This window comes from Cricetulus griseus, chromosome X (assembly GCF_003668045.3).
Source record: "Cricetulus griseus strain 17A/GY chromosome X, alternate assembly CriGri-PICRH-1.0, whole genome shotgun sequence".
Lineage (NCBI taxonomy): Eukaryota > Metazoa > Chordata > Mammalia > Rodentia > Cricetidae > Cricetulus > Cricetulus griseus.
In genome coordinates, this window is record NC_048604.1 from 75,728,107 (window position 1) to 75,746,932 (window position 18,826).

General features: G+C 41.6%; 1 protein-coding gene and 1 non-coding gene across 7 annotated transcripts in view; one reads left to right on the top strand and one right to left on the bottom strand.

Moving 5' to 3' along the window:
• The window catches only part of Klhl15 (kelch like family member 15), a 49,114-nt gene extending 32,385 nt beyond the window's left edge, over positions 1 to 16,729 (bottom strand). The window contains exons 1-3 of one of the 6 annotated variants that reach the window (XM_027431857.2): positions 15,607 to 16,109; positions 6,303 to 6,351; positions 5,327 to 5,393 (exon numbers count right to left, since the gene is read on the bottom strand). The gene's annotated coding sequence lies outside the window, so the exon portion shown is untranslated. The other 5 variants (XM_035450275.1, XM_035450274.1, XM_027431858.2 and 2 more) reach the window with 5 other exon arrangements.
• Positions 10,658 to 10,764, top strand: LOC113837546. Its single transcript, XR_003488190.1, has one exon. It is a non-coding gene; the product is annotated as a U6 spliceosomal RNA (small nuclear RNA).
• Positions 16,730 to 18,826: the final 2,097 nt, after the last annotated feature.

The window sequence follows — 18,826 nt, forward strand, 5'->3', positions numbered from 1 at the left end:
TAAAAAAGATAAATGCTTTTATATCTAAAATATATAATCTTTAAAGGAAAGTAAACAAATTTCCACATAGTTAAGAAATGAAGACAGGTATGGTGGTGCAAATCTTTAATCCCAGCACTTGGGAGGCAGAGGCAGGTAGATTTCGGTGAGTTTGAGACCAGCCTGGTCTACAGAGAGAGTGAGTTCCAGGACAGCTAGGGCTGCTACTTATAGGAAATCCTGTCTTAAAAAACAACAACAACAACAACAAAAGGAAATTAAGCTAACACAGTACAATTAAAATTAAATATAGAAGGCTCGGCATGGAAGCATGTCTTTAATCCCAACACTCAAGGAGGTTGAAGCAGGTGGATCTGAGTTCAAGGCCAGCCATGCTGCATATCAAGTTCCAACCTAGCCAGAGGTACAAACTGAGACCTTGTCTTTGATACAGGCAGATCTCTGTGAATTCGGGGCCAGCCTGGTCTACAGAGAAAGTTCCAGGCCAGCTGGCTACACAGAGAAACCCTGTCTCAAAAAACCAAAAAAGAGGGGGCAAGAAGGAAAGGAAGAAAAACACAAAGAGAGAGAGAGAAAGAAGGGAGGGAGGGAAGGAAGGGAGGAAAAGAGGGAGGGAGAGAGGGAGGGAGGGAGGGAGGGAGGGAGGAGGGGAGGGAGGAGGAGGGAGGGAGGGGAGGAAAGGAAAGAAGAAAGGGCCAAATTATATCTATGGCTAGGGTCATAGCTTAGAGGTGGAGTGCATATTTAGTATGCAGGCCCTGGGTTCAATTCCAAGCATTACAAAAATAAGAATAAGAAAAATAAACTAGGTCTAAATAAAGAAAAAGTAAGCTAATTTAATCTATTCTGTTTATGAATTGAAGTAATTTTCTTCTTCCCACTAAGATCCACCTCAGGTTATCTTCTATCTTGTTTTTTTCTTTGCATGCTTGCACAGCTCCTAGATTCCTCTCTGATGATTTCTCCATCTCTGAATGACTTCACAACTCCTTCCATTGTGTCCTGTGGAACCTTGCTTCATTATACACAAATTTCCTTACATGTACATGTTGGTCCCAAAGTTCCTTCTCCATTGTCATTTAAATATTTTTCCTCAAATTCCCACCTTCCAGACATTCTGCTTCTATTCTCACCTTCACCCATCTTATAAAAAATATTCTTCCAAGGCATACAGATATTTCTAATCCTTTCCTCAACTTTCTACCATCCTTTCCTAAATAAAACCTGGGACTTTTGATAAGACAAAAATTCCATCCTCTGTTGTCTCTTGTTACATACCTCTTGACCAATCACTCTCCCACCTAACTGGTATCTAGCTGAGTTACATGTACCCATTCAGCATTCACAAAAGAGTCCCCAGTATCCGTCAACTCCTATATACTCTCCCTTATTCCACTACAAACCCTTAAGGTGTGCCCTCATCCAGACCAGTACACATCTGAAATCCAAACTATCAACTTCCTAATTAAAACTGCTCATTTTAAAGAAAGAAACCATATAGCCAGTCAAAGACTCAGGCCTTTTGCCTCCAAAGTATAAGATCATAAGCCTCTACCACCACAGCCACTGACATTCTTCCTCTTTTTTCATTTGTCATATCATATCTTAACTTTATCACTCTCTTCACATCTTATACTTTCCCATACCAAATCAAAAACTCCTGCCAGAGCTTCCATTTTTCTTGCCTCTTTTTTTCATGCTGATCAGTCTTTTAGTCTTAAGGTAGGCCTTCAGTGTCTGTAGACAGTTATTTCTTTGAACAACTATAGGCCATTCCCTACTGGTGAATATTGATACACAATCAAAAGATGTTACCAAACTAAGCATAACTTACATGAACAAATCTCTGAAATATTGTATCCACTGGAGGAGGGATTGTTTTGAGACAGGGTTTCAGAGTCTCGCTCTGCAGTGCAGGTTGACCTTGAACTCACAGATCTTCCCGTCTCAGACTAACAAACCCCTCTCCACATGACTAAGAAATGAAGTCAAGCATGGTGGTGCAAACCTTTAATCCCAGCACTTGGGAGGCAGAGGCAGGTGGATCTCAGTAAGTTCAAGGCCAGCTGGTCTACAAATCGAGTTCCAGGGCAGCCAGAGCCGTTACACAGAGAAACCCTGTGTCTGTATTCCAGAGAATTACAGATGTACACCATAAGCCCTACAGTATAGCCACTTTGAAAACAGTCTAGAACTCCATGAATTATATGTTCCAGCTAGCTGCTGAAACATTACCTACATGTTAGGCTTAGAGAACACAATCAAAAGATGTAGCAGCCAGTATCAGTGGCTCTGAAACACTGTCAAGTGACAATGCTGGGACCCAATCTCAATTCTTTTTTCCTCTGGTTGGGTGTTTTGAACAAGAGCCCTTCCAACTAAGCAACTAGCAACATACCTTACTCCTGTCACCTGCTTTATCTCCTCCTTCTGGAGACAACACCTACCAATCTCACTTTCTATTACCACGTTTCCCTTTTATTTACTGAAAGGAAAAATACCTGTGTGCCGGGTACTACATTAGATACGGATGTGTGCCAATCAGGAAACCTGTACAATGGATGCAATTAAGGAGAAAAGGGCAGTGCTCAAGCACACTGAGGCACCACTCCTCCACTCTCATGAGGTGATCACTAGATTTCCTACTGCTTCAATATGTTGTCTTCAACACTATGTTTTAGCTTCTTGACTTTTTAACCTGTTTAATCAGTACTGAACCCAGCCTAAGTCCATGGAACAAATGAATGTTAATGTTAAAGGTCTGAGCTACATGTGGTGGTGGCACATACCTGTAATCTTAGTGGAAGTGGAAGGAGGGGGGTCAGGAGTTCAAAGTCATCCTTAGCTATAAACTCATTATGCAAACAAAAAGGCAAAAATAATCTCGCCTTTAATCCCAGCATTCGGGAGGCAGAGGCAGGTGGATCTCTGTGAGGTCAAGACCAGCCTGGTCTACAAGAACAAGTTCCAGGACAGCCTCCAAAGTCACAGAGAAACCCTGTCTCAAAAAAAAATGAAGATTGAGTTTGAGGCCAGTCTAGTTACAGAGGGTTCAAGGCCAAGCTAGGCTACTTACTAATATAATCCATCAATTTTGTCTTATTTGAATTTTTGTTTTGGTTTGGTTTTTTGAGACAGGGTTTCTCTGTGTTACTCTGTGACTATCTTGGAACTCACTCTGTAGACCAAACTGGCCTTGAACTCAGAGACCTGCCTGCCTCTGCCTCTGGAGTACCAGGATCAAAGGCATGTACTACCATGCTAGGGCTGTCTGAATCATTTTTAAAAGTTAATTAGCTCAGAAGTTTACAAGTAATACAAGGTATATGTATAAAAATAAAATACTAGGAACAAAAGTAACCTCAAACAGCATGGTGTCTAGATAATCACTGTAGTAGAAAGCTACCACCATATTACCAAGTAAAACACCGTAACAAATTAAACTGGATGAAAATTCTGGTAGGGTCTCAGGGTCATGGTTACCAACTATCACTGATCATCCATATATACCAATCACATCCAATGAGAATTTAACAGCAGAAGCCTAGACATTACCATTCATATACTATGAATAGGCTGTTTCTGTTATTTTGACATTGCCTAAATTATTATATATTTTACTTCATATTAGAAAGCTCACCTTGCCAGGTGTTGGTGGCACACGCCTTTAATCCCAGCACTTTGGAGGCAGAGGCAGGCAGAACTCTGTGAGTTCGAGGCTAGCCTGGTCTCCAGAGTGAGTGCCAGGATAGGCTCCAAAGCTACACAGAGAAACCCTGTCTTGAAAAACCAAAAAACAAAAAAATAAAAAAAAATAAGAAATAAAGGAAGGAAAAATGATCCAGTGTATACAATAGTTACTACTACATAGAAAGGTTTCAAACAGATATGTTCACCTTTATGAAAAAACACTATCTAAATGAAAAAACACCTTTTAAAAGTTTATTTATTTTGTGTATACTAGTATTTTACCTGCATGAATGTATATATGTGTGTCATGAGCATGCCTGGTTCAGAAGAAGGCACTAGATAGGTGGAACTGGAGTTACAGATGGTTGAAAGCCAACATATGAGTTTTAGAAACCAAACCCCCTTTCTGCAAGAGCAACAACTTCTCTTAACCACTGAACCACTTCTCCAGCCTCTAAATGAAAATTTTTAAAGTAGATATATAGACTGCAACACACATCAGCAATACAACTCAACATGTGCAAGGCCCCAGGTTCAATCCTTATCCTGGGTTCAATCCCTATCCACCAAAAATAAAGCAGGTATTGAAGTTGCTTTAGAGGGTATTTTTTGTTTTGTGGACAGGCCATGTACTTCAGGCCTGCCTCAAGCTTATGGTTCTTTACAGGAGATATTAAAAAGTAATCCAGCCCCAAGTGTGGTGGGTCATGCCTTTAATTCCAGCTACCTGGAAAGCTAAGACCAGAGGACTGCTACAAATTACAGATCATCCTAGCCTATAGTGTTGACACATGGTCTCAAAAAAAAGTAATCAAAACACCTAACAATGCCAGAAAATATATAAAGGAATAGGAAACTCCCTGTCAAAATAAAACAAAACACTGAAGCCATGAGCAGGTCCCCTGTCTTGAACTGGGTAAATTCATGTTTGCCTAGCCTGCCTAGAATTCCTAGCAGGTAGACTCCACTTTGGTTCTAGCCCCAATCACATATGGTCACATCCACTTGGGAAATATGAATCAAGGTGAATACCACTTTGTCAAGAAATCTGGAAAGGCAGGGGACAGGAGAAATGGAAAGGGGGATGTACACTGACTATGTATGACTAGAATTAAAACGTCAAAAAGCAGCTGTAGGCATCCACTTGTGGCCTAATTATCACTGAAATGCAGTCAACTGAGAAGGAAGAAAGCCTAGACAAGAGTACAAAGAATGCTTCTCAACACCTTCATTTCTTCGGTGTTGGTAGCGCACACCTTTAATCCCAGCACTCAGGAGGCAGAGGCAGGAAGATCTCTGTGAATTCGAGGCCAGCCTGGTCTCCAGAGAGAGTGCCAGGATAGGCTCCAAAGCTACACAGAGAAACCCTGTCTCAAAAAACCAAAGAAAAAAACAAAAAAACAACAAAAAACAAAACAAACAAACAAACAAACAAAAAAACCCGAAAGCTAGGTGGTGGTGGCTCACACCTTTTAATCCCAGCACTCGAGGTAGAGGTGATCTCTGAGTTCAAGGTCAGCCTGTTCTACAGAGCAAGCTAAGGTTACACAGAAAAGCACAATCTTGAAAAACAAAATAAATGAATGAATGAATGAACTATAGATAGTTTTACAGTTCCATCAATACGTCAATTTACCTGATCTAAATCAACTTCTAAAAGTAATTTCTGACAGCTGGAGCATATGAAGTAATTTCTTTCCCACCTAAGAAAACTCAATGAACATATCAGTAAGACTAACAGTTATAGACCAAGATCAGTAACTTACACTTGTATGGAAAGCATTATGAAAGCAGAAAACTTCGAAATAATCCATGATGAACTGACAACATCCTACTGTCTCTCAATGAAAACAGGAGTCAAAGTTTAGATCCAGAGTCACACTTGAGATGAAACTGTGATTCTACCTCTACTAGCTCTGTGAGACTAGCTCTGTGACCTTAGAGCAAGGTATTTAGCTTCTCTGTGGCCTAATGTCCTCATATGTAAAATGAGGGTACTAATAGTAACAGAATCTACATTATTGGATGTTCTGAAGATTAAATGACTTAATACATTTAATGCACTTAGCATGGTGTATGGACATGAGGTACACTATTAGTACTATACCCTTTTTCTTGGTGCCTACTCAAACCCAATAGTAAACTTGACACTTTTATTTAGGAGTTGAATAATAAATCTAATCCTGGTGATCTCATAGAAACCTTCTCCCTAGCAACAGCATTTTGAACCACAGCCCAAGTTCTCAGAACCCAGACCAACTGTAACTTACTTGATAGATGAAGACACTAAAGTTTACAGAGAAACAGACTTTACTCAAGGTCATACATCTAGTTAAGTGTTAAAAAGACAGGGTACATAAGTTAATAATACAAGGAAAGAAAGGGCATAAAAATAGTGTAAAAAACCTAAGTTTTTATATTGAGTTTATGTTATCTTACATATACTATACTGAATAAAATATATTAAAATAATTTTACCTGCTTCATTATCTTGTGTTTAAAAAAAAACTACGGCTAACAAAATTTTAAAATGCATTGTGTATCTGGCATATTCTACTAAATAACATGGATTTAAAATACCAACGTTTTCGGCATCAAATAACCAAACTTACAAATGATCACGTGAAACAAAACCAACTTGCTCAATCCATACCCTGGACACTACAAAGAAAAAGAAAGACTTAGAATGGCAAGGTTTAAACACAAACAGAAAAAAAAACTGTAACACAAAAATGCACATTTAAGTAAATTAAATAACTAAGAAAAGCAAAATTAAGAGTATACAAAAGGAAATATACAAAACCTTACACAAAAATTCTCTACAGAATTATACCAATTTTAGAAAGAAACAATTATAAGTATGCACAAAACCAAAATATTTAACTCTATGATCAATGAAGACTGGGAAAATATCCAGTAAGGGACTTTTGAGAAAAAAAATATTACTAACATAAAATGTTAAATGTTCAGAAATTCTATATCCTCACTTCTCATAATGTATCTTCAGATCAGGGTAAAATTATGGCTTATAAACCTAATGTGAGCCAGGCAGTGATGGTGCTGGCCTTTAGTCCCAGCACTCGGGAGGCAGAGGCAGGCAGATCTCTGTGAGTTCAAGACCAGCCGGGTATTTAAGAGCTAGTTCCAGGACAGGCTCCAAAGCCACAGAGAAACCCTGTCTTGAAAAAACAAAAAACAAAACAAAACAAAAAAACAAACCCTAATGTATGCCTGGCCTTCAGAATTTAAAATATATTTTTTCCAAAAGAGGAATGAACCTAAATTAAACAAAATTACGAGGCATGCTTATACTACTGGGAAAGAAATACTGAACAGTGTATCTGCTTTATCAACTTGGCATTGACAAAGGCTAGGGTGGCCTAGAGAAGTAATTTATACCTCAGTGGTGAAGGGCCCTGATTCAGGGTTCAATTTGCGCACGCGCAAATTACACACACACACACACACACACACACACACACACACACACACACACACACACACACACAGCGGGGTGGTGTAGGGTAGGAGAGAGAGAGATACACTGACTGATTCATGTCTTTATGCATATGGTATGGTCTAGAGAGAACTAGGGTCACAGTCACCTGAAAGGACTTATCAAGGTCAAAATTATTCTCAAGATATTTCAAAAGCTTTGGAGCTAACAAAAAAATAGTTCTAAGGATTAGATGTGTAGCTAAGAGCTAATGCACTTACCTAGCACACATGAATTTCTTTTTTTATTATTATTAATTCAAGTTAGGGAACAAGCTTGTTTCACATGTAAGTCCCTTCTCCCTCTCCCTCCCCTCACCCACATCCCTCCTCCCCTACCCTCCAACCTACCCCCCCACCCCATCCACCCACCACTCCCCAGGCAGGGTAGGGCCACCAACAGGGGCTCCCCAAAGTCCACCAAATTTTCCTGTGCTGGGCCTAGGCCCCTCCCCATGTGTCCAGAGACAGAGCACATCCCTTCACGTGGGATGGGCTCTCAAAGTCCCCCACACACACCAGGGAAAAATGCCAGTCCACCTCCGGAGGCTCCCCAGAGTGCAGGGGCCTCCCCATTGGCATCTATGATCAGGGCACACATGAATTTCTTAAATTCAATGCCCAGAGCCTCCTCTCTCAAAAACCTTTCACCTTTCCTCTGATTTTCAGAGGTTTTGTTTAAGGAGAATACAGAATGTGAATACCGGTCACATTTAAAAAAAAAAAAAAAACAAATGTTACAGAAAGATTTGGAAAAATATGATCAGCAATAGTCTAATTATCAAGGATTGTTGTTTTGTGTTTTTTGAGACAGGGTCTCACTGTAGCCCAGGCTGACTTTGAACTCATAGCAATTCTTTTTTTTTTTTTGATGCAAATTGCATGAGGCTTTATTGTAGTTGTTTTTGTTTGTTTGTTTGTTTGTTTTTGGTTTTTTGAGACAGGGTTTCTCTTGGCTTTGGAGGCTATCCTAGAACTAGCTCTTGTAGACCAGGCTGGTCTCGAACTCACAGAGATCCGCCTGCCTCTGCCTCCCGAGTGTTGGGATTAAAGGCATGCGCCACCAACGCCCGGTTTATTGTAGTTGTTTAACGAGCTAACCCCATGTTAGCTCGGGCCTTTCATCCATCCACCATGGCAGATGGCTAGGAAAGATACTGTGAAGCCACTGCATAGAGATCTTATAGGGCAGTGTAAGGGGAGTGTCTAGGGGTATGCACAGGCTCAGAATTGGTGTGCCTCCAGGATTGGAGGGCTCTCCCAAGGTGGTTGCTATGCTCTTCGCGTCATTGCTGTGCACTTGTCCGTAAAGCACACCAAGAGCCGTAAAGCATAGCACCACCAGTGAACTCATAGCAATTCTTTTTCAATCTCCCAAGTACTAGGATTAAAGGCATGAGCCACTATACCTGACTTCAAGATCTTAATGTTCTAGAAGATGTGTATTTTTCATTCAAAACCATAATTTATGTAACTTTAAGGGGGATAATTTTCAAAAGAATTACAAATATTTTTAAATTCCCTAGTATTAGTTTCTACATAAATCAATACAACCCACATAAACCAACGCTGTTTAGAATCCCACTAAATTTTAAGAGATATAAAGAGGTTCTAGGACCGCTCAAGTATCAGTGAAGGAAAGATAAGTGACAACACAAAACGCACGCACGCACGCACCTCTGCCTTGGAAGACTATTACAGCTATTTATATCACAAAAATTTCTAACAGTTCAAACTCTCCAGTGACCAGTAAAAAAATTAAGTCTTGTGGGGGTAAAATTGTAAGGAAATTAAAGGCATAGAAATTAAATGCTTCTCCTTTAGTTAGAAGGCTACCATTCTGATTTGAAGACAAAATTCTAGACAACTAAATAGAAAATGTTTCAAAATCAACTAACCTCCATGTTTATGACATAAGCAGTAATTTATTGCTTTCATATTCCTCCCAAAGCTGCCTGAAAACTACAAAACTGTAAGCTGTTCAGTATAAAAGCTAGCCTCTCAAAGGGTTAATGTTTATCCTTAATGAAAAATGTAAATGATTCCATACTGCCTTCACTATCAAATTGTTCTACCAAAAATGGCATCTATACAGGAAATCCCATACTTACATATTGAAAGGAAAATGAAAAGCTTAGTATTTTTTTTAAAAATAGAATTTCCAAATCATAAAATCTCATACAATTTCTATAACCTATCCAATAATCTTAAATTCAACAATCTCAAAGCAGCCACTTCTCAATATATTGATGGTAAAAGAAAATTTAGAAATCAGGATTTTTTTGAGCTCTAATAGGTATTCAGTTTACCCTCAAAAATATATACTACCACTCAAACTGGGAAAGAACACACGCTGAATGTGGGAGAAAGGAGTGCATATTTGTTTAATACTGAAGCTCTTGTTATCAAAATATTTTTATAACTCAGTACTAAATTGTGAATGGCAACTTAAACTACTAAGAAAGATCTAGTCCTCCAGCCTCTAGACTGGCACTTATTATCCAAATTACTTCAGTTTGCAGGAATGTTTAGTATTTACTCATCCTATAAGAAAAAATCCATCTGTTTCAATGCTATTTTTCATCTTTACTTCTCCTTTACTTATTCCTTACTACAAGTAGTAGTCCAAGAGTGATGTCATGGAAAACAGTTTCCCTGGCCTTTAGAGATTGGATCCAGTGAGAATTCTAGGAAAAGTCTCTTCTGGGAAATAAAATCCCAAATCTTCTAAGCTGCATTTTAACATGAAATCACAAATCATGTGCTGTTAGCATTTTCTTTCTCCCCCAAGAATTATGTAACTAACACAAACCTTTTGGAAGCTCCTGATGTTATAATATAGATTTCCTGAAATTCCACGATGCAGTATTACTAACTTCAAAGATATTATCAAGGACAAAAAGATAATTTTTCTATCTGTTCTTATTTGCTTCAATGATTCAGCTAGATTCTCCCACCCCCATACCACCATGCTTGTGGACAGAACCCAGGGCTTCACACGTAGGATGTAACTTCTCTATCACTGAGATATATACCCCAGCCTGATGAGCTTTAAGGATCTTATATTAAAGAGAGAAAACTGAGATTACTCAGTGGGTAAAAGTGCCTGCGGCCTGATGACCTGAGTACCATCTCAAGGACCCACATGCTAGTACAGAACCTACTTCTACAAGTAGTTCTCTATCCTCCACATTCACGCTGTGTAGTTTGTGCATATGTGTGCACACAAATAAATAAATGCATTTAAATATCCTACGGCCAGTGAGATGACTCAGTGTGTAAGGAGCCTGCTGCAAAGCTTGATGGTCTGAGCTTGACCCCTAGGCACACACGGTGGAAGGAAACAAGCAACTCCCACAAGTAGAATTCTGACCTTCACATTCTTGCTGTAGCTCACATGCATGTGCATTCAAATACACAGAAAAGAGAAAAAACATGAAGGGCTGGGGATATAACTTAAAGGTAAGGTGTTGTGCGCGCTTCGGCAGCACATATACTAAAATTGGAACGATACAGAGAAGATTAGCATAGCCCCTGTGCAAGGATGACACACAAATTCGTAAAGCGTTCCATATTTTATTTAAAAAAAAAAAAAAAGGTAAGATGTTTACCTAGCACACACAAAACCCTGGGTTCAACCTCTACCCCCAAGTACCAAAAAGAAGAAAATCTTAGAATATATTTTACTTTTCATTCTTCCAAAATTAAAAGTTCTGGGCTGAGCATGTCATTCGGTCATAGAGCTCTTGTCTGGTACATGTGAGGCTCTGGGAAGAAGTTCAATCCTCAGCACCCTCTTCCAAAATCCACAGTTAAAATTCCTAATTCTGGGCTACTGAGATGGCTTAGCTGGTAAAGGCACTTGCCACCAAGTCTCACAACCTAAATTCAATCCTTGGGAACTAAATGGTGAAAGATGAGAACCAACTCCTGCAACTTGCCCACTGACCTCCACATACACAAAGACACAGACAAAAAAAAAACATTTTTTAAAATTCTAACTTGACTGCCTGGCAGTGGTGGCACACGCCTTTAATCCCAGCACTTAGGAGGCAGAGGCAGGTGGATCTCTGTGAGTTCAAGACCATCCTGGTCTCCAGAGTGAGTTCCAGGACAGCCTCCAAAGCCACAGAGAAACCCTGCCTCGAAAAACCAAAAAAAAAAAATTCTAATTTGAAAGGCTATCTACTGTTGCATGTGGTGGTACAAACCTTTAATCCCAGTACTTGGGGACTGAGACTAGCAGATCTCTCTGAATTTGAGCCTAGTCTACTCTACAAAGTGAGTTCCAGGACAGCCACGGCTATGTAGAGACCATTTTTTTGGTTTTTTGAGACAGGGTTTCTCTGTGTAGCTTTGGAGCCTATCCTGGCACTCGCTCTGTAGATCAGACTGGCCTCGAACTCACAGAGATCCACCTGCCTCTGCCTCCCGAGTGCTGGGATTAAAGGTGTGCACCACCAATGCCCAGCATAGAGATCATTTTTTGTTATTTTGTTTTGTTTTTTACTTTATTGAGACAGGGTTTCTCTATGTAGCCTTGCCTGTCCTGGAACTCTCTTTGTAGACCAGGCTGGCCTCGAACTCAGAGATCCACCTGCCTCTTCCTCTGCTGGGATTAAAGGCGTGTGCCACCACCCCCTGGCTGAGAACCTGTTTATTTGCAGCCCTGGAGAGCTTTGAACTCAAAAGATCCACCTGACTTTGCCTCCCTCATACTTGAATTAAAGATCTGGGGGACCATTCCTGGCCCTGGTCATCTACATTTTAAATTTTTTCATTTTGTGGTACAGGTGTTTTGGCTGCATATATGTCTGTGCACCATGTGAGTGCCTAGTGGCCACGAAAGCCAGAAGAGTCTAGGGTCACCTGGAACTGGCATTACAGATGGTTGTGCTGTGAGATGCCATATTGGTGCAGGAAATTGAACCCTGGTCCTCTAAAAGAACAACCAGTGCTCTTCACCACTGAGCCATCTCCAGCCCCACGGTCATCTACTTTTGAGCCAGAAGTAATACAAGGTATACCCAGGGCAGAAATGATCTATGGGAGCCTTTCCAATTGATTCCTAAAATGACAAAGATAAGTTCCTTCTATTCTTCCTTTTGTTGAGGCTGTTCCTAGAAAACCAGCCTCACCCCACTTGCTGTTCCTCTTTGCCTAGTATCACTCTATCCAGACATCTGTGATTCCCTTTAGATCACTAGGCAAGAGTCAACTCAATGAGACCCTGTCCCAAACCTCTCTTAAAATAACAGAACCCAGCGGGCTTGGTGACATACACCTTTATTCCCAGTACTCAGAAGGCAGAGGCTGGTGGATTTCTGTGAGTTCAAGGCCAGCCTTGTCTACATAGTGAGTTTCAGGAGAGCCAAGACTACATATAGAGAGAAACCCTGTTCCAAAAAAAGCAAACAAACAAATAAAAATTACAAAACCCCTCTACTCCATCAACCAAAAAATTTCCATCTCTGCTTTATTTTTTTCCTGAGGTATGCTGAAGTAAAATTGTTTGAGACAATGTCTCATATTCCAGGCTGCTTGCCTCTACTGAGGAGGACTCTCAACTGATCCTCTTGCCTCTGCCTCCTAGTACTGGAACTACAGAAATGGACCACCATACTTTTCTTTTTAATTTTCTGTCCTAAAATTTTTGCTTTGTGCCAGGCACAGTTAGTTACACATGCCTATAATCCCAGTACATGGGAGACTGAAGCAGGGCGATGACCCTGACTTTAAAGCAAACCTGGGATACAGTGAAAAACTGTCTTGGGGGGGGGGAGATTCAAAACAAAACAAAAAAAACCATTAAAACTATTAACACTAACTTGAATCCACAGCACCTAGAACAGTGTGTGGACATAATAAATGCTTAATAAATACTTGATCTATGAAGAAATTTACTTCACAAACCTCCCTGTTCTATACTATCCTCAATTTAAAGATGAAAATACCTAAAGCTATATGATATTTTGGAGCTAGGGTCCTCCTGAGTTCTATACCTTCCTAAATTAACTACCATTACTGAAAGCCCTCACCAATGGCCTGTAGCACGAGTTCTAATAGGATTTAATAATAAAAAGCCAGAGTCAGATATTGGGGTATATGCTGAAAGATCAGAGAAGCAAAGGAGCCAGCCACTAGAGAGACTTCTTACCTCTACTAAATCTCCAAAGAAAATGGGTGATCTTGTATCTAGGAATCCTCAGACTGAATGCCATGAGCTTGAGAGCCTTATGGTCCTCTCTCCACCCAGCCAGTACTAGGATGGTATGTGCCACCACTGCCTGGCCTCTACAGAGGCTAACTAGTGTGGCTAGCTCTGCATTCTGATCTTCAGACAAGCTTTGCTACATCACTAACAAAATGTCACAATGGCCAGCTTTTGCTGTTCTTCAATTTTTAAAGAATCCCAAAGGAGCTATTGTGTTCTAGTTCTGTAGAAATGCCTTGTAATAAATTAATCTACAACATGCCCCCAACCCAGACCAAGATTCACTGTCCTCACTTAACATTCAGTCATGAAACATTTGTAATTTGGAAGCTCAAACCTGATGTATGCCCACCAACATCATAGGGACAGGGTCAAAATCAGGGGGAAAATGTTAAAGGTACTAAAAACCACTTTTTTCCTTTCTCCCATCTCTCTTGACTTGTCATGATGTGTTTTTATTTGTTGATATATGTTGTCCTAAGTAAAGAAAAATCAAGATTTGAAATTATTAGCACAAATTTTACTATTCATTTATATTGAACAATGTCAGTTTACACACATTATTAAACCAATAATGGGACCCCCCCTTCTGAACACCCATGAATTCAGTCAAGCCAGCCTTGGTTCCATGATTTCAGCCCCCAAATAACCCACAAGACAGAGAGGTGAAACTCTGAAATTCTCAATAAAGCAGTGATCTGCCAAAATTATCTTCAAGACAGGACAAGGGATAAATCCAAAAATAAAATCAGCCACATTAAAATAAGCCTGCCCACCTTACATTATTCTGCCTTTTTACAAAACACACAAGCATACTGTGAAAGAGAACTGGTATTGAATTAGGGAATTAAAAATTTAACATCTAACTACTCAGAAAAAAGCATTTATTACCAACTAAAAATATACTCCAAAATGATCCTTTCACCTTTTATTGACTATTTATAAGCCAAAATATTCTATAGTTTTGAAATTCTAGCAAATAAATTCTATTTTCAAACCACAAATACTAGTATCCTATTTTTCTGCCAAATGAACCAGTAGTAAAGTGTTAATTAACATCCTTTAGTGCTGATAAACTAGGACTCAAAGCACCTACTGAGTGTTGTGATTGAAAATGATAATTTAATTTCACAAATATTACATTAAATGCTAAAAAGTTGAAATTCTCTATACATTTCTAGATCTTTTAAGCATTAGAGAAATATGAATGCATTTGTAAGCTCTTCAAAAACAATTTCCAAATGGGTAGAAGCACTCAGCCATCCTGTTCCCTAGATATGAAAAGCAAACATTAAAATTAGAGCATATACAGCTTTAAAAAAAACACTTTAAAATGACAACGGCAAATCAGATTGATAAAGAGAAACTCTTAAAAATATAAAAAGACTAAATAAATTTAAGGTGCTAAACATTCTGTGTAAGAAAGGGGCCTAAGAGGCCTAGAAAAATGCAAAGCCCTGTAGTAACATTAAATTTGAACTAAAGAAATACCGTTATTTTAAATAAGCAGCATTTTGTAGGAGGAAGGACACCAACGTGACTATTAAACAGCTATCGATCAAGACACTGTTTTGCTATTCTGTACTTATTTACTTATAATATAGAAATTAAGAGGCAGCAACAGTTAGCCACGTTAACCACTCTAGCAAAGGTTACTTAAAGAAATGACCTTACATTTCCTACGACACTTTACAGCTATAGATGATTTTCACATATATGACCTCATACAGTCCTCGCTACCTTCTGATGTGGCTATTACTGGCTACATTTAATAGATAAGAAACTGAAGATGCGTTGAGATTTTCTCAGTCACCCAGTCAGACCCAGACATTCTGATTGCATGGTTTATGCCTCGATTTCGCATAGTTCTATTTCAGGCTCAAATAGGATTTTTAAAGGGAAGGAACCGGTGGGGGGGGGGGAATAATCATGGTACCTGCAGCTCTGTGCTGCAAAAAATGGCTGAATTATGCTTCTTCCTTTTTCCCCCTCGCTCTCTCTCCCTCCCTCGCTCCCTCTCTCTCTCTCCCCCTGAAAAAAATTTACATTTCAAACAATTTAAGTAAACTCAAAGGCAAATTGGGTCCCAGCGTCTAGCAAATGCTTGAGTGCTGCCAGTGCGGTGAGGGCCATGGAACCCGTTCCTTCCTCCCGGCCGCGGGCAGAGCCTGGGCTCCGCAGGCCGGCGGCCAGGGGCGGCTACGCACCTCGGGGGTCCTGTCCAGCCTCTAGTGGACGGCAGTCTGCATCAGGAAGAAGCGGGCCAGTGGGCCGAACGGTGGGAGGGTCGGGCGCCGGGACGGACCTCGGTAGGCTCCTTGGACCTCTACAAGGGGCCGCTCCCTGGCCGGGCGGGAGCACTCCGGCGCGGGTCGACCCTATGAGCCCGAGGCCCCCTCAGAACCAGTCCTGGGAAAGAAGACAGCGCTTGAGTAGCAGTCCAGACAGTTGGGCTAGGCGGGAGGCGCACGGCGTCGGGGCCGGGGCCCAGACTTGCCAATACCAGGGAGGAAAGGGGGGGGTTGCAGCACCCCGCAAGGTTCTGCGGGAGAACCGGCTTAGGGCCACGAACCGGGAGAGAGCTGAGGGGGCCAAGGGCAACAGCAGAAGCGCCAGCGGTAGCGAAGTCGACGACGGCGTCTCCGGGTTTCTGCCCCGAAGCGCGCGGAGCCTCAGGATCACCCACGCCGGGGGTGGAGGAAAGCGGGAAAGGGGCGGGAAAGGGGCGGGGCGTGCGGGGCCACCAGCCAGGGGCCGCTCCGGGCCCTGCGCCCCCTGCGGGCTGCGGAGCCGCCCGGGGCCCGCCCAGGGAGGCGGGGCCGTCTGCAGGGGGCCCGGGCCACGGTGTCTAGGACGTGGAAGCAGGCCTCTCCCTGAGAAAGGGAGGGAACGTGAAGCAGCGGGTTAAAGAGTAGGCCTAGCAGGACCCCTCAACCCCTGAGGGTGCCCCGTAGGGGCCAAGGCGCCGCCTGGCGGGTGTTTACCTTCCCCCTGGTCAAGCGCCAATGCCGCCATCTTTCAGCCCAACGCTCGTCACTTCCGGCGCCACGGAGCGGGAGCGGGTGTGGGAGCCCAGTAGAGGGAAGATTGTCCCGCGCCCGCTGCGCATCTAAGACCGGCTTGCCACAGTAGTGCGGAGGGTGAGGGGCGGGAGGGGACCGAGGAAAAGAGGTAGCGGGGCTTTGCAGGCAGGATCCGATGAGGCTTCCCCTCCGAGCACCAGCGTCGGGGCTAGAGAGGATCGGTTGTGCAACTCCCCCGTGACAGTGTCACTCCGCCTGCCCAGGAGGTGGGCCCTGAGGCGCTGCGGCGAACGCACAGTGCGCAAGTTGAGGGCTATGAAACCTGGAAAATTCTATTTTCGCATCTTGCACACCATGGGATGAGGGGAGCTTTGCCAACAGGACCTGTTATAAAAGTGACTAGATCAACACCAAATGACATCATTTTTGTAAGGCAATTTGCAATGAATTGTTGCCTCAGTTCCACTTCTTACTGCATAGCAATTACACGTTTCACATATAAATTTCCCAGAGATGGGAAAAGTCAAAGATAATGGCATGTCTTCACCACAGGGAGAAAAGTGTGATCTAAAAATGCGAGGTTTTTTTGGGGGGGTTACCGTCAAAATACTCAAGAATTAATATTCAGAATGCACCAATGTCTGTTGTTCGTGGGGGGAGGGTTGTTTACAAGTCTGCTATAGAATTTTAGGTCATGGCCGTTAAATACCACCTTTTCTTGATTTAAGAATGGAACTAGCCGGGCGGTGGTGACGCATGTCTTTAATCCCAGCAGAGACAAGTGGATCTGTGTGAGCTTGAAGCCAGCCTAGTCTTCAGAGCGAGTTCCACGACAGGCTCCAAAATTACAGAGAAACAAACCCTGTCTCGAAAAACCAAAAAGATGGATGGATGGATGGATGGATGGATGGATGGATGGATGGATAGACAGACAGACATGGAACTACACCACAAGACTGTTTTGGTAAACTTATTGTGGATCTTTGTGAGGAAGTCGTTAAAGTCATAGATGACAGAAATACTCAGTGGAAAATCAGTTCTACTGACCAGTTTAAAATTAAGGCACCCATTGACCATTTCTTTTTTTTTTCAATTTTATTTACTTATTATGTATATAGTCTGTGCCTGCATGCCAGCAGAGGGCACCAGATCTCATTCAAGGTGGTTGTGAGCCACTGTGTGGTTACTGGGAATTGAACTCAGGACCTCTGGAAGAACAGTCAGTGCTCTTAACCGCTGAACCATCTCTCCAACCCCTATTGACCATTTCTGATCTTAACAAACTTTTTGCTTCTCCTACCTCTACCTCCACTCTACCAAGGAAAATAAATTTATTTTTATCTTATCTAAATAAACTGACACCTGCAGCAGTAATTCCTGTTTTCCATTACAGCCAGGCATTGCTCAACAACAACAATGATGTGTTCTGAGAAATCAATAGGGAGGCAATTTCACTGTTAGGCAAACCTAGATGAGTGCCTAATGTGGTGATGTACACATTTAATCCCAGCATTTGAGAGACAGAGGCAAGAGATCATCACTGTGAGTGTGAGGCCTGCTTCATCTACATAGTGAGTTCGAGGCCAGCCAGGGCTACCTAGTGAGACTGTGTCTGAAAAGAAAAGCTATATGTATACTTTTTCTTGGGTACTATGGTTTGATATGACTGGCAGCACAATGGTCTGTTTATACCAGAATCAACCACAAAAGGAGTAATTTTTTGTACTACAGTGTTAGGTAGTGGGGATTTTTCAGCGCCACTAGAATCATTTGAGAACATCACCCTGAGTGCAATATGTAATTGAAACTACATCCTTTATTTTTATTTTCTTTTTTCACATTTATTTAGTAGGGGAAGGAGCCATGGAGATCAAACAACTTGCAAGAGGTGGGTGAGGTGGGTCCCTCTTTCCACCGTGTGGATGCAGGGGATTGAATTTAGGTTGTCAAATTCGGGTTGCAATACTTAGTAGCAAATGCCATTACCTGCTGAGACTTGTCACTAGCCCTAATTTTTTTTTTTGAGATGGCCTCTCAATTATCCCAGGATGGTCTTGAACTCATTATGTACCCAGGAATGACCTTGATCCTCATGCCCCCCACCTCCTGAGTGCTGGAATTACAGTAATGTGTAGTGCAGTGGTTCTCAACCATCCTAATGTTTTGAGTATTTAATAGAGTTCCTCATGTTGTGGTGACCCCAACCATAAAATGATTCTGTTGCTACTTCATAACTATAATTTTGCTTCTGTTATGAATAGTAATATCAATGTTTGATATTCAGGATATGAGAACTGATGGTGTAGTGCTTGCCTGGCACACCTCAAGTGTCAAAGATTGAACCCAGGACCTCATACATGCTACACAAGTGCTCTATCTACAGAGCTACATCTCTAGCCCTGAA